Genomic DNA, 17,069 nt, shown 5'->3' on the forward strand with positions numbered 1-17,069 from the left:
CTTTAAAATCTGGTGAGTTTTGTCTGCCACATGTCAGGTGCTCGATAGCCACATATAACTACCATATTGGACAGTGTAGCCCTAGTGACTTGTGTGGGTCTTCTGTTCTGCAGGGCACTCTTCAGGAAACCCTGCCCTAGAAAGAGACCCATGGCTAAAATCTTACCACCAGGGTCAAGCGATAAAATATAGTGAGAGTCTCTATAACAAATTATAAAAGCTAACACCCCAGAAAATTGGTGAGGCACTTTGGAAAACATTTATGGAGTGAATTCCATAATAATTCTATGGAAGAATTATTAAAAAGTAAAGGGACATGGGGTCAAATCTTTCTTTTTGTACAGTGCTGTTAGGGTTATCTTTTGCTATGTAACAAATCATCCACAAACTTGGTTGCTTAAGTCACCAACATTTCTTTGCTTGGGCAGGGTTTGGTGGGGACAGTTCACCTCAGCTACGTGTGGCTGGGGCCAAAAGATGCATCTTCCAGGTGATTCACCCAAATGGCTGGCAAGACAGTGCTGGATGTTGGCCAGGAGCTCAGTGAGGCTACAAACAAGTAGAGACGGAGTGTGGGCCTCTCCAAGTGGGTCCATGGGCTGCCTCCCAGCATGGTGGCAGGGTACCAGCAGGGAGAAAGCAGAAACCACCCAGCTTGTCAAGGCTAGGCTTTGCACTGGCACAGCATCATTTCTGCCCTCATTTGAGGAGATGAAGAAATAGATCCCACCCTTGGGTGTGGGGAGAAACAAAGCACTCGTGACTATCTGATCCACCATAGATGCTGTAGTACTTTCAAATCTGTATTTGCTCTTCCCAGTAACGTTTTTTCAGTTTTAATCATTTGTTTTTTAAATAAGCTTGAAATAGGGGCACCTGAGTGGCACAGGTCAGTCTGGTAAGCATCTGCCTTGGGATCAGGTCGTGATCTCAGAGTCCTGGGATGGAGCCCCACATCCAGTCGGGCTTCCTATTCAGCTTCCTGATCTGCTTCTCCTTCACCCTCTGCCACTCTCTCTGCTTGTGCTCACTTTCTCTCTCTCTCTCTCTCTCAAATAAAGTCTTTAGAATTAAATAAATAAATGTGACAAAATCTTAACAATTTACATGTGTGGAACACAAATGTTTGTAATATCTCTGTATGTTTTCTATTTTAATTTTTTAAAATTAATAGGCTTCAGTTTTTAGAATGGTTTTAGATTTACTGAAAAATTACAAAGATATTATAATTTATATTCCATATAGTCCTCCTCCCCACACACAGTTCCCCCATTATTAGCATCTTGCATTGATATTGTATCTTGTCAAATTAATGTTTTTTTTAAAAGATTTTATTTATTTTTATTTTTGAGAGGGAGAGAGAGCCCACACCAGCAGAGGAGAGGGAGAAGCAAACACCCCCCTCCCCTACTGAGCAGAGCCCAAGGCAGGGCTCAACCTGAGCCGAAGGCAAATGTTTAACTGACTGAGCTACCCAAGTGCCCCTATTTGTCACAATTAATGAACCAATATTGATACTTAATTACTTAAATAATTTATTCAGATTTCCTTGGGTTTTTTGTTTTTTAGAGAGAGGTAGGGGGGCAGAAGGAGATAGAGAGGATCTTAAACACCCCCCAATGTAGGGCTCCATCTCAAGACTCTGAGATCGTGACCTGAGCCAAAAATCAAGAATCTGATGCTTAACCAACTGAGTCACCCAGGTGCCCCAGTTTCCTTGGTTTTAAACTAAAGCCCTTCCACTCCAGGATCCCATCTGGAATGTCACATTAGCAGTCACATCTCCTCTTGGCTGTGACAGCTTCTCAGACTTTCCTTGCTCTTTATGGCCTTGACAGTTTTGAAGAGCACCAATCAAGGTACCATGCAGGATGTCCAACTATTGGTATCTGTCTAGTGTTGTTCTCATGATTACATTGAGGTTACAGGTCTGGGAGAGAAAGATCACAGAGGTGAAGTGCTATTTTCATTTCAACATATCAAGGGTACATGCTATCAAAATGATTTATGATTGTTGATGTTGAACTTGCTCTCTTGGCAAAGGAGATGTTTTTCAGGTCTCTCCACTGGGAAGTTCCTCTTTTTTCTCCTTTGGCTCAGTGTCTTCTTTGGAAGGAAATGCTACATAGATCCCATACTTGAGGAGTGGGGAGTTATGCTCGCCTCCTTTAAGATGAAGGATATATATGTTATCTGGAATTTATCTGCACAGGTGAGTTGTTTCTTCTACCTCATTTATCAGCTTATCAATCATTTATTTATATTGGTATAGACTCATGAATATACTTATTTTATACTTTGGGTAATAAAGCAACACTCTTTCTTGCTCAATTTGTTCCAGCTTTGGCCACTAGGGATGCTTTTATTTACTTAGCAACATTTTGCTTGGATACTATCACTGCCATGAGAAAGATAAGAAAAAGGCAGTCCATTCAAATGATCGACAAGCCCAGGATGTGACAGCCGACCTCTGACTTCCGAACCTCCACTGCACACACTAACCCCACCTTGGGCCCTTTGCTGCTGCCCAAGACAGGCTGAGATCACAAGGCAGCTCCTTCAAGAAAGTCAAAGATGTCACCGCTGGTGGTAGGAGGTCCTTATATGTGTGGCTGCTCCATATTCTGAAATTTCATAGTCAAGGAAAGAAAGGGTAATTATATATCTCAGTGGAGAAACAAGAAATATGTGACCAGCACTGGGTCATCATGAAGTGGTTTCAAGTCTATAAATAGTGTTACCCTAGTCCTCAACCATCTCAGAAGCAAATTAAAGCTTGTCTCGGTGCTGGGCATGAACTCACTGCCCTCACTCACTCCACCCCTGGTGTTCCATGGGGCCTCAGTGAAACTTCCATGGATGACCGACAGATCAAGATCAAGGCACACTCATCCTCCCTCATGTACAGGAGGTGAGTGTGCAGTTTTCCTCTCATGACACACAGTTGTTCTGGAATCTGGAATCTCACAAACAACCTTCACAATGGCTACAGACTCCAAAGAACCTGTGTCCTGGCCATGGGCTGCCCAGATACTTCTCTTTTAATTCAGCAGGTAACAATCTTGAGAAATACACTGGCTCTACAGTGCAAAAAGTAAGTACAAAAAAAATCACTCCAAAGAAGGTTCTCTTTTTTTTTTTATTTATAAATTCACTTTTTATTGGTGTTCAATTTGCCAACATATAGAATAACACCCAGTGCTACCCATCAAGTGCCCCCATCAGTGTCCATCACCCAGTCACCACCCACCCACCACCCACCTCCCTTTCTACCACCCCTAGTTCGTTTCCCAGAGTTATGAGTCTCTCATGATCGGTCTCCCTTTCTGATATTTCCCACTCATTTTTTCTCCTTTCCCCTTTATTTCCTTTCACAATTTTTTATATTCCCCAAGTGAATGAGACCACATAATGTTTGTCAAGAAGGTTCTCTTTTAAGAAACTTTTATACATGAGCAAATCCTTCAATATTGTGTCCATGACATGTGGCTTTGTTTGGTGGGGCAGGGTAGGTATGGGGTGGGGGAAGCTACTTTGCCCTTGATCTCAAAACATGCTCAGGAAGTCATTACAACATGAGGCTCATTTCAATACTCCAGTTCCCACTGACAGAGGGCAAATTCTGTGTGAACTGTAACAACTGAAGCCTCGCTTAACACACCAAATTCTTTCATTTTATTTTTAAGTCCAAAAACTCTCTTTGCAAGTATTTTTAAAACAAAGTTTCATGATAAGGTATTTCAAACATTTAAGCAAGTCTTAAAGATATTAGCGCATATTGTAACCTCTAATTTTGTCAAGTCTTAACATGATGCCATATTTACCACACATCTTCAAAAAAAAAAAAAAAGAGAAAGAAAATATTGTAGAAGCCCTGGTAGCCTCTGTGCATGTGCTCACCCCTTGTCCCACTGCCCCCTCACCTTTTCCTAGCTAACAGGTATTCTTGGCTCATACCTCTGCCCTACCTTCCACTCAGCTGTGCTGGAGGGCAGCGGGAGACCCACGTCTCAGAGCTGCCCGGCCAGAGAACAGGCCTGCTGAGCACAGCTGTTAGGAAGAGGAGTGGGGTGTGGAGGAGAGAAAGGATGAAAAAATATGGTGTAGGGCTTGAAATGCATTTCAACCTTTCAAAGACAAAATATGCTGCAACAGATAACATCAACTGTTTTGTCCAAACTCTCTTTTGTTGTTGTTAAGTCCCTGTGCTCAGGATGAAACCTCCAACATTAAAGAAATCCCATGTTGTTCGTTCTTTTAAGGAACTGGGGGGGACAGGAAGCAGGAGGCCTCAGGGCTGGAGAAACAGATGGGCACAGCACTGGGAAAAGGTGGGTGAGGCCAATACTGATTTGGCTGCAGGGCATTGTTAAGGTCCAATGATATAGTAAGTGTTATCGGACTTGTAAAAAATATTTGATAAGCTAGGGAATATTTTGGCAGGCTAGTGGGTTCTAAAAATCTATTTCTACAAGATTTCTGCTGATTGAATTATGCTATTTGGACGGGTTCTTTCAGGGACATCACCGAATCAAGCCATAAACAAACAAACATTAAGACAGTGGAGAGGACCCAAAAGCACATTCATTTGCTAAATTTCCAAACTAAATTTTTTATTAAACCCAATCAGGGGATCCCTGGGTGGCTCAGTGGTTTGGCATCTGCCTTTGGCCCAGGGCGCCATCCTGGAATCCCAGGATCGAGTCCGCTTCGGGCTCCCAACATGGAGCCTGCTTCTCCCTCCTCCTGTGTCTCTGCCCTCTCTCTCTCTCTCTCTCTCTCTCTCTGTGTCTATCATAAATAAATAAGTCTTTAAAAATAAATAAATAAATAAATAAATAAATAAATAAACAAACAAACAAATAAATAAACCCAATCAAAGCATTTTCAAAATATCACTTGCCAGACTGGTTCAAACTGGAAGCACATATCTGTTTCCAACTCTACAGGTCCAGACTCAAGTCCAGTCTCAAGTGCACTCACTTAAACGGGAAGGAAACTCTCAAGGGCATGCTTTGGGCTACAGGCATTATCATGGATCTTTCCCTTTCTATGACTTATTTCATCCTCACAAAACCCTCTGAAGGATGACATTAATCCCATCTGATACAAGAGGACGTCGGAACTCAGAGAGGTTAAGGAACCTGCACAGGGTAATACAGCTATCAAGCAATTTATATGGACAAGCCTTGGATTAAACATAGCCACATGTGAGCTCCTATTTTTCCATGGTGGTCTCACTTTTATAAGTGTGTCAGTTGGGCTGTTTCAGATTGCAGAGGGCAGAGAAATGCTCACGTTCTCTCTGGACTTGGGAAAGAATTGTAAGAATCCAGAGGAAGTGAAGACGTCCAGAAAGCAAATGCAACACAGTAACCAGACTCCAGCTTCTTGTGGATTGTAACAATGACCTGTCCTTTCAGAGGGGGCAGTGTGGCTCCTGACTCTAATGATACTGCCCCTCTCAACACAGCCTTCCTCTTTCTCTCCTTCTCTCTCCCTCTGTCTCCTGCTCTACTTGCCTCTGCTTTCCACCTCATGGTTCCATCTCTCTATTGCCACCATGGCCCTACATGGTTGGTATACGTGTTTCATTTTTTCAAAGGACAGGTTGGTAGAAGGCCTTCCAATCTAATCTAGGGTAGCCAGGAACCACATGAGAGGCCACTGTCATGTGTCCGGCCAATCCTTGGTCCAATCATGTGTGACCAGGGTAGTGAAGTCACATGACACAGACATGGTTAATTACACAGATGATACCATTTTCTTCAGAAAGGAGGAGTGGCTGTGGCAGGCCTTTGGTGTCTCCAAGGCTTCCATATTAGCATCCTGTGGCTGCCATTGCAAAGGATCACAAATTGGATGGCTTCAATACAACAGACATTTATTCTCCCACGCAATACAGGGGAGGCTGGGAGTCTGAGATAAAGGTGTCATCAGGACTGTGCTTCCCACAAAGACACCAGAGGAGATTCCTTTCTTGCCTTTTCCAGCTTCTGATGGCCCCAGGCATCCCTCCCACCTCTTCCTCTGTCTTCACATGGTCTTCTTCTCCCCATGTTTCTCTATGTCCTTTCCTCTTATTATAAGGACACCAGTCATTGGATTCAAGGCCCACCCTAAATCTGGGATAATTTCATCTCAAGATCCTCAACTAATTACATCTGCAAAGACCTAATTTCCTGATAAAGTCACCTTCTGGATTTCCAGGCAGATATAATTTTGGGGGGTACACTATTTAAACCATTACAGCTTCTCTTCAGTACATTGTAGTATCACACAACACCCCTAAAGTGTACCATGGGCTCTGAGATAGCAGGTCATGCCTTTGTTACTTCTTTTGGATGTGCCCTAGCATGTGCCATGTACTAACTGACGGCCTACTGACTTACCCAGAATATACTTGAAAAAAATTCTGAAAAATCAACATTTTACTCAAGTCCCTCCCTGTTGCATGTTGCTGTGCACATCTGTGGCATCCTGCATTCATCGTGGCTGCCTTGTGGCACATTTCTGAGCCACCTATACCACAGGGCACCATTCACAGCAATGTGGATCTGCAACTTTGCCTGTCTTCTGAGTAGAGATCTGACGCCCTAGCTTCTCCACCCTGGAGTAGACCTAGTCCAATCTCTGCAGATCTAGCCCTGCCTTTTAGTGTGTTGTGGCCCAAGAGCCAACAGGGTCCAAAGTCCATGCCGAGGCTCTCTTCGTGTTCCTTCTCAGTCGCATGAGGATGAAGATGAGTCCTGTTCCAGTTTGGCCTTGTTCACTAAATGTTCTCTGGTGGGAAAACAAACCAAACCAAACCCCAGAACTCTGGTTTGGTTCTTAGTGATATAAAAACTATTTGGATTTGGTTCGAGGTTGAGCAAACTGGTGCAGTTTGTTCTGGTTTTTGGTTCATAGTTCAAGCCAAGTCGCTGATCCAGACAAAAAGAATGTCCCTGGAATGCCTCTTTCAACTAGAGCTCAACAGCTGAAAGGGCTGGGTGTCCAGACAGAGGCCGCCTGCTCAGCAGACACTCAGGGACTTCCCTGCTCCAAACACGGGCCTCTGAGGTCCTGGGGACGGGGCCTGACAGCACATCTGGCCCAGGTCTCCAGGGCCCAGCCTGGAAGGTCACACTACCTTCCACAGGCTGGGAGCAGAATGCCATCACCCCAAGGCCCAGGCAGCTGAGCGTGCTTTCAACCAGAAGGACTGGGGACAGAGCAGGGGCAGCCTGGTGGTGGGGGTCGCTCTGTAAATCTGTTATGGTTTCCACATAAGCACAGCTCTGGTGATCTCAGTCAAGGAGGGGAGGGGAGCATCAGAGAACCCAAATATGGCTCTGGGGGGGGCGGAGAGGGAGTGGTAGCTACTGGAGAAGCCAACCAGAGGCACTCAAATTTGAGCTGTTTTTAGCCTGGTACTCCTTATCTGAGGCCTGCAGGTCTGAGAGGCTCACAAAGGAATAGGGCTGCCTGCCTTTGGCAGGCGGAATTCAGAGCACAGTTTCAAGGGGGCTACCCTGCAGTTTCCATCTCCAGCCAGGAAGCTGAGCAGAGCCAAGGGCAAGGCATGAGGAGTGCTCATCCTCGGGGAGCAACTGCATGGGACAGAGCAGCTGGGGGCACTGGGGACACCTGGCAGTGAATCATCGATCAAGAATTTTGAAAGGAAAGCACATATTTCCAACTCTAGTCTCCCTCCCACGCTGACCACACATCAAAGGGGTCCTCGGATGCAAGGAACTAGTCAGCTGGGTTGATCGGCCCTGCATGCGAAGCCCAAGGGCTGGGACCAAGAGGCACGTCCCTGAGGGACTGCCCCAATTCTGCAATGTGGAAGAGACACACCTCTGGCCACCGCGCAGGGAGTTGACAGACACTGTCAAGGGAAACAGAAGGAAAGTTCTGAGAAGATCTCTAGTTCCAAACGCCTCAGTTTCTCAGGATTATTTTTCCTATCCTTACCCTTTAAACAATCAACCAAAGGGCAACCTTATCAAAAGCCCGTCGGGTGTTCCCCGACTTAGCTCGAAACCATTTTCACTCTTTCCTGGCTACATGGACAGAAAACGCCGCCTGAGACACAATCCAGAAATATTTCCTAGTGCTGGCTGCCCTGACAGGATTAGACCACTAGCACATGTGATTTCAGCTGGGTGTGCTTTGTGTTAAACTATGCTTGCTGCGTGCTGGATTCAATTATAGGTTTCCCTACACTTACATCTTCATTAGTTCTACATTGTCGAGTAGACGGAATGTGCTGTCAGCTTTAAAAAAAAAAAAAGTGTTATTTTTTTTTTCAGGGATTCAACACTGTCCGGTCCTATTAAAAAAAGAAAGGAAAAGAAAATCTTGGCTCAAGCATACATTGCTAATGGGCATGGAATTGATTCACGAGTCTCCAACTATAGTTGTATAAAAGTAATTACTGCAACCTCGAGTAATTGCTTCCATATTCAATATTCACAGAAGGCTGCACATGTTTTACATATATATATACACATATATATGTGTGTGTATATATATATATATATATTGAATTGGGAAAAAATAAAATATAAATTAAAAAAAAAGATCAGAGAACATTTAAACCACTCACATACATGCCCCTAAAAAAAAATCTTTAGCTGCGATAAAATTCCTGACAGAAACAAACAAAGCAGAGCCAGCAGAGCAGAGCCCTGAAGACCCCAGCCCCCCAAAGCTGGAGAGCAGGTAGTCTGGGCATGGGGAGTCATGAGGGGCAAGGTCTATGGAAGCCTTGAAGGCCCATTCCACAGCCAGCAACCATCAGCATCCAGCGGCCGCCTCCTGCTTAGCCACACAGCCTACCCCAAAGCCCTGGTGAGGCCTTTGCCTGCCCCCACCCCGCATCCTAGTCTATGGAGCTTTATGTCCTACATGTGGCTCTGGGAACCACAATCCCCACTATGGCCCCCAAGTGGGTCCCACAGAGCTGGATTGGTATTGGCATAACAGAGCACCACCTGGGGTAGGACAGAGCATTCCTATACAGCTCCAGAAACCACTTCAGGGAGGAAAAGGATCCATGAGCAAAGTCTGCAGACCTGAAGGAACCTTTCTGAGCAAAGAGAGAAACATTCACAGATGGAACCTCAGGAAGGGAGTTAAAGGCAGGCCTTCCTGGTGATGTGGGGATGATGCAATTGATTTCGTGGATCTAAACAGAAGACTTGACATTGCTCTCTGTTACATTTCATGCTTGGTTGGAGATTTCTTAGAGCTTTCTTTCTGTCATCTATAGAATTGCCTTTCTATCCTGGCTTTGTTTCAGCTGCAAATGTGATAAACCAACCTCACTCACACATCTCTGTTGAGACCACTAAGGACAATGCTGGACACAGAAAGACCTCTTGCCCATTTATCAAGAAGGTTGTTCAACCAGGTGCATGCAAATCTATCTGCTCTGCCTTCTATTACACAGTTCCCTATCTTATGTATAAGGATAATACCCAATTTGGGGGTTGAGAGGAAGTAACACCTTGGCAATCAGTTGCTAATGGTGTCTTCTTGTCTGGGTTCATAAAGAGCTAGGAACGGTGGTGTGGTGAAGTGACCTGGTGGAGCATGCATGCAATGCTGTGGGTCCTGGCCCAGGCTACTGTTGTAGATCCCACATCACAACTGGAGAGACTCCTGGCTTCCCTTCAGTGTTATCTCTGGCCAGCCTCTGTGGATCCTCAGCCTGGCAAGAGAGGCCCATTTAAAAAATCCTGGCAACTAAGTGGGACCTGTCACACACCGCCTTTGATTTTGGGGTCTTGATTGAAGTTCAGACCACAAAATTTTTTGTTGGGCTCTGTTTGTCCTCCTTCTCACCTTGGACTTGGTTCATCAAAGTCTGCCTTCCAGAAGGGTGTCAGGGCCCAACAGTCCTCAGAGGCATTTTGTTGATATACAAATCGATAAGGAGTAGCAGGAGAAGCAGGAGAATCTCCTCCATCAGGAGGTTCAGCCCAAGGACAGGAGACATTTTTAAATAAGAGAGTGAAAAAATTAACTGTTTGAAACAAATAGCTGGAAATCCAGTTAACACACAAACAAGGTGCATTTGGTCACTTGAAAAACAAAAACAAAAACAAAAACAAAAAACAGTGTAAGCTTTGGGATGCTCTGGAGGCATAAAAGGCTTAAAATCAGAAAAGTAGAATCCCACTCCCCGTGGAGTGATCAAGCTACCCCATGTTCCCATTTTACAAACTAACTGCAGTTATGATCAGAAAAGGGTTTTGCTGCCAATTTGAAAATATATAGACCAGCAGAACTATAAGAATGAATTTCAGCTCCCTATCCTGCTGGCTGAGGGCCAGCTGCCCATTTGGAATATAAACAGAAGGTATGACAAGAGAAATATCTGCCATCAGTGCTCTATAGGAGGGTGAAAGGACTGTCCAAAGATAAATTCTTCCAGAGTTCTGGCCTTGGTTTCCTTTTCTGTAAAATGCTAGAGGCCTTGAGCTGTTTTGTGGATTTGGCAAAATAATAATGGAGGTGGGAGCACTGTCAGCAGAGGGAAGAGGAGAGAAAGAAGAGATAGAAGATGTTGCCTCTTCACCCACATACCAACCCATGGAAAAAGGCAGAGTCAGAATAATTTTCTTCATTCAACAAATATTTACTGTTCTGAACAGTGTTCTAAGTGCCTAGGTTATTACATCAGTGAATAAAGCAGGTGAAAAATGCCTGATCAAACTATGTCCACAGCTTTATAGTCCCTAGACATTTGAGCTACCCAAGCCAATAAATTCCTGTAGCATTTCAGCCGGTTTGAGCTGAGATTTTTGTTGCTTTCAAAGCAAAGTTTCCTAATTGCTACTGTCATCCTCTAGACGTGGTGACACCTGACCAAACCCTGAGTCTGGTCACATTTCACTCCACATTCAAATTAAAGAAGGACACTAAAACAAAATGCTCATGTCTCTGTCTGAAAAATCAGCCACCTCTGGGTGGCACACAGCTCTTATAAATAACCAGGAAGCAGATTCAGGCTGGAAAAGGAATTTTAACAATTTCAAAAAATATATATATAAAAGGGAAGAATTCCACAGGAAATTGAAGGGGAATTTGGGAGATAGAATGTAGCAAGCTTTATTGTACTATGGCCAGAACAAGCTTCTCCTTATTAAAGGGGAAAGCCTGAGTGTCCCGGAGTATTAAGACCTTCCCAGAGTCTCTCACTGGTGGTACATTTAAAGAGTGGCATTTCTGGGTACAGTTTATATATGTCAATAAGCATTTTTTGTTCACTTTGTGTCCCCTGAAGCTAGCTCACTTGGTAAAGACAACGCTCCGAACTTCCAGGGTCTCCAAGTGTGTCTTTGTTTTGTTTTGTTTTTTGCTTTTTTACAAAGCCAGCATTTTGTTCTCTACTTTGTAAACTTCATTAAATAAACCCTAGTGGTCTTGAAGTCTAATAGGATATGCTTCCCCAACTGAGGATCAGGGCTAAGGATGGTGACACAAATATTCTCTGAAAGATTTGTAAAAGCAACACACATACTCCTTTCCTTGTCCTAGAAAGTAATTGAGCAGCCTTTCAATAAGCCCTTCCTGGGCTGTAAATTGCCATGGACATTCTGCTATTTCTGCCTCACCAGCACATGCTCCTCTATCTTCTGTTAACACCAACCAATCTTCCTTGGGGAGCCAACTTTCCTTCACTCTCAAGCCTGGTGGTTCAGTTAGGTCTAATCCCTGTCATGGCTGTGGGGCAGGAGAATGGGTGACCCAGACCCACAATCAGAGCATCACACCCTCCTGGTCATTTGTTAATTGGCTTAAGGATGGTCATATGGCTCAAACCAGGCCAATGGGAATCAGCCCAACTACTTATGTCAAAATTTTGGGGAAAAACACTGTTCCTTCCCACTGAAGCTGCTTGGCTGATAGAACTGCTGCTTGGCAAGTCCAGAAGAACTCAGTGTTAATGGGAAGATAGCAGAACTGAGAGATAGGGAAAGATCGAGTCTTGATGACACACTTGGAACCCTAGATCCAACTATGCCTGAAGGTAACATCTATCTATGGGATCTTTAAGAAATTTGAGTCAAAAATTTTCCTTTTTTTTTCCCTTTTGTTTAAACCAGTTACATTTCTGTCATATTCAACCAATTCTGGCTAATTTGTAAGTAAAGGCTGCCTATATTCCCTACCTAATCTATCCCTGGACATAGCACATTCAACCATGACAGTTTAGAAAAAAAAAAAGCTTAGGCCCTACCGTGGACTCTTTCCAAATGTCACTTATCTTTAAAAAGATGCAATGTTCACAATGCTGCCCCCCCCTTCCATTCTCTCCACTCACTATGAACTCCAGCTGTTCTCAGAGCTGTGACTACAGATCCCATCCACCTCCATTAACCCCATGGACCTTTAAATCTGGTGTAATCACTGTGGCCCAAGATTTTTTTTTACAGGAACCCAAACTCCAGTTGCTATGCATAATGCTCTTGTGATGGCAGATGAGAAAGCAAGAACTGAGTCCTGATAACATGAACTTACCTGAGACTTTAGATTAATGTTCAGCTTGGCTTCAGATTACTTACGAAGTGCTCAGAAAAAGAAACAGCTCTAGCCCCATGGAAAGACAAGCAACGGGCGTCTGTCACAAGTGTTTTCGAACTCTTCCCAGACAGCTCCCTGGATCCTACTGTACTTCCTGAATGCTTTTCACAAAACCTCATGATCACACTTCTATATTCTTTTCTGGAAAGGCCATTGAAGACCACATTACCCAGCACCAGGTAAGGGCATGACAAAGGTCAAGTGGTGGGTGGCTACATGAGGCCCTCAAACCATGTGGTGCTCACATGCACACAGAAAAAGGCTGGCCTCAACTCTGAAACTATCCATCACGTTCCAGAGAGAGAGCTGTGAGCCAGGCTTCTACTGAAGCTCAAAGTGGATCAGCAACCTTCTGCTCTGAGAGGGTTAGCAGTAGGTTGAAAATGGCCCTAAGTATCTAGGTCCAAAGATGTCCCTGTCCTAATTCCTAGAACCTGCAATTGTGACCTTAGAACAAGGGGCCCTGCATATGTGATGAAGTTCAAGACCTTGAGATAGGGAGGTGACCCTGTATTATCCCAGTGGGCCCAGTATAGTCACAAGGCTCCTTACAAGACAGGTAAAAAGGGAGTCAGAGACTAAGAAGCAGGCCATGTGATGACAGACCAGAGGCTGGGGTGATGTGCTTTGAAGTTGGAGCGAGTGCCCAGCAGCCAAGGAATGTAGGTGGCTTCTAAGGACTCCAGAAGGCCCATACCTTGACTGATTTCTGACTTCCCATCTCCAGAACTATAAAAATCAATCAATCAATCAATCTGTGCTGTTCTAAGCCACTACCTGTGTGGTACCAGGAACCTAATTCAGGTTAGCTGTGTCCACATGCCAGCAGCAGCTCCCTGCACTTCGCCCAAGCTGGGCTCTGGTTCTCATGGCTGGGAAGCTGCTGTAAGTACATGACAGTGCTTCCATCTCACAGCTCCCAAGACATCTTGACCCTTCCCCTCTTCCAGATGGGACCCCTGAGCTCAGGCTCAGAGCTCTGCTGATCAGAGAAAGACGACTGGAGCCTCTGAGGAGCAGGGGGGTTAATATTCCTCCACCAGTCACCAACTCAGCTCTAACTGGATGGGATGTGGCATCTCCAACTGGCACTTCCTCCACAGAAGCACTGTATAGAGAAAAGATGGCTGATACTTCACAGATGTACAGCAAAGATGTGTTGACCGAATGAAGGAAAGCTATATATACTACTTTCCTGGGGCCAATGGAACAAATTACCACAAACTTAGTATCTTAAAAAAAAAAAAAAAAAAAGGAATTCATTCTCTTACAATTCCAAAAGGCCAAGAGCCTAAAAACTATCTCACTGGCTAAAGACAAGATGTCGGCAGGGCTGGGTCCTTTTGGAACTACTGAGGGGAGCATAAAACACAAAAACTAGAGTATGTGGTTATTGCAAAATCAATGACAATAACTGCAAGTTGCATAAAATCCAACAAAGAGAAGAATTCGTTTTCAATGGGGAGTTCTCGCTGGGAGAAGCCAAGCTAGTTTCTTGGGGCCTGTCTGTCCTGTTTTAATACTACATTGGTGAGAATTCAAGTAATCTCCATTCAAGGTAATACACTCATGTGTCTCCTTTCCTCTACTGGATCCTTAACTGGGACTTACTAAGTTCTAACTGTGCATTCCTGCATGGGAGCCAGGTAGGAGCACTGTAGGCAGTCCTCACTGGCTTTTACCCAACCTAGAAAGTAGCCAAGTGCCCAGAGCTGCCCTCTCCTCCCACTGTCTGGCCTTATGACCAAAAGAAAAGAATGTTCCCTGTCCCCACAGACCAAACAAAGGCTCAGGAAAATGGTGGCCCTGGGGCATGGCCGGTAATATGCCAGCAGACTGCTCTCTGTCAAGACGGTCTCATGGGCATAAACTCCAACATAAAACCTCAAGATACAATTCCTCTTTCTCTCTAAATTAACATCAGCACTGGAAGAAAGATCCTGGTTTGTCATCATCCTCACAGAGCCAACCATTTATGGAACACTTATACGTGCCACTCTGTAGTGAGGTGAAGAAATTTAGCCAAGTTCATTTACTCAATTCAATCCTTACATTCTTTCCAACAACTGTTGTTCATACATATAGTTGCCACCTCCACTGATGATGGGATATTTCCTCAAAACTACTAACTGGTAAGGGATTTTTTTTTTGTTGGTTTTGTTTTTTCCCTGCTATTTCACATTACCCCAGGATAATTACCCCATTCATGCAGCAGCCAGGTTGTTCTGTATCCTGTATCCCAAGGAAGAGATGATACACAACGGGAAATCTTTTCCTGCCTTGAGTTTCAAAAGTATAGTGCTTTCACAGACTGTAAAATGCCTATTTGCAAAGGGAACATGATATATTTAGCAGAAGTTGTGATTAGGAACGATCATACCCAGGTCAAGTTTCCCCAGACTCGGGGGAGCAATGGAGGTGAAGCAAGGGATGAGAAGGGATCCTGTCTCCTGCCCCTGAATGTGGCCCAAAGACAGGGAAAGAATGACAGAAGCCCCACAAAGTTTGTCCCAAACCTCAGGCATTGATGTGTCAAACACCATGTGCTTTTGCTGTCACCTTTCACCTATAGCAGCAGTTACTTGCTTTTTCTCCATAAAGCAACTTTTAAAATAACGCTTCAGTTAAGCATTGGACTCCTGATCTCATGTCAGGTCTTGATCTCAGGGTTGTGAGTTCAAGTAGGGTCCATGTTGTATGGAGCCTACTTAAAAAAAAATAATAATAAAGTAACTTTTTAAAACCTAGCTTCCTCCTAAGCAATAATATTTTTAAAATCAGAGACTTGTGCTAGTTACATTTTTCTAGTACTCATGAAAAAAATGCATAACAATTAACATTTAAAGAAAATGCTTGTGTAAAACTTAAATGCTTGCCCCACTTAGGGAAATGCTGTATTACTGTCACTGCTCCCAGGCTGAAGTCCTAGGGAATAGGACATATAATCAGGAGGGAGCAGGCTTGCAATGCCCTGGGCAGTGACCTGGAAATTACAGGCCAGGGTGGGATAAGTGCTGAAAATGCCATGAAGACCAAAACTGACAACCTTAGATACAGCCACAGCATTCACCCAAAGCTTTATAAAACTACCAGTGTGTGACTAGCTGGGAAGTAAATGCCTTCTGAATATTCCTTGGTATCTACATGTGTTTACTGCCATGAGAACACCCTGACCTTTGATTCTCATAGATAGCAAATGACCTGAATTGCAGCTCCCTTCTGGAAAATAATAAGGACGTGCCCCATGAGCTATTTAGTCTTTGCTCTGTCTACAAACCCACATGCCCACAGGGGCCAGGCAGACAGTGAGTCAAGTGGGCCTGTGTCAGCAAAACCACAATGCAAGCAGGATGAGAAATGGCCACTGCTGCTTGGGCTCAGGAAGTTGGAGACAAGAGGGAATGGTGGGGACTGTGGAGGATTAGGAAGCAAGCATCAGAGGCCTCAGAGCCCGCCAGCTGCTTCATGTCTACCCAGAGACCTGCTCCAACCAGATGTTCAGATTGTGTAAGGTAAGCTAGAAAAACATGTTGTTATGTACATTCTCTCAATTTTAAATGTTGAAAATCCAAGTTAAAAGAATGAAACTCTTAGCAAATACCATGTGGACCAAATTTGGCCCAGGAGAATCCAGTTGTAGCCTCTGTGTTTGAATTACATGATCAGCAAATTATGTCATTATGTCTGTAATCCCCGCACAAGTTTAACACTGTACCCAAATCAAACTTTCCAGCAAGTTACGATGACACATATTTAGCAATACACATGGCCACTATTTCACAGCCTGGGAATTCAGGCTAGCATGGTAACTGATGTCTACAATTATTTATCTATCTCGGGGCTACAGAGTCAGCATCCCTGGGTTTGGCTGGACAAGGCCAGGCTGCAGCAGAGGGGCCCAGGACATGGCTCCAGGAGTCCTTGACCCAGGGTGGCAGGGGAGAGGGAGGAGGATAGAGGAGGGGTCTGCATCCTTTGCTGGATGTCAAGAGATCACACTGGATGGGAATTGGATGGGACAATGATTATTTCTCCTTGCTGAAGAAGGAGCCTAGGCCTCCAGCTTCCAAATGGGGAAAACAGAACAGTCATTCGGCCACTGTTAATTAATTAACTGTTCAGTGAAGAAGTGTGGGAATACACGACTAAAATAGAAATGACATTTTCAGAGATTAATGTCTACAAACAGTACACTTAAGATGTGTGCATTTTATTGTGTGTTCAGAAAAAAAACTATAAGCAAAGAGTGAACTCTAATAATACATACATGCTGAAGTATACTGTGGGTGTGTATTAATGGCTGCAACTTACTTTGAAATGCACCCCCAAATTTACAGACAGATGTAGAGGGGGAGGGCTGGATGGAGAGAAACATGATAAAACCATGCACAGCAAAATACTAATGCATGTAATATTTTTAACTTTAAAAAATTAAAATAAAAAATAAAAATTATTAATTTAATAAATAAAAATGAATTTTAAAAAATATT

At 44.0% G+C, this 17,069-nt stretch overlaps 1 long non-coding RNA gene across 6 annotated transcripts in view; it reads right to left on the reverse strand.

The window, feature by feature from the left end:
* The window catches only part of LOC112651459 (uncharacterized), a 155,837-nt gene that overhangs the window by 43,768 nt on the left and 95,000 nt on the right, over window positions 1-17,069 (reverse strand). The window contains exon 7 of one of the 6 annotated variants that reach the window (XR_007410217.1): window positions 9,835-14,901. The exons of the other annotated variants lie outside the window; for them this stretch is intronic. This is a non-coding gene — a long non-coding RNA (uncharacterized LOC112651459). The remainder of the gene's footprint in view (window positions 1-9,834; window positions 14,902-17,069) is intronic. 6 annotated transcript variants of the gene reach the window in all.

Source organism: Canis lupus, chromosome 4, assembly GCF_003254725.2.
Source record: "Canis lupus dingo isolate Sandy chromosome 4, ASM325472v2, whole genome shotgun sequence".
NCBI lineage: Eukaryota > Metazoa > Chordata > Mammalia > Carnivora > Canidae > Canis > Canis lupus.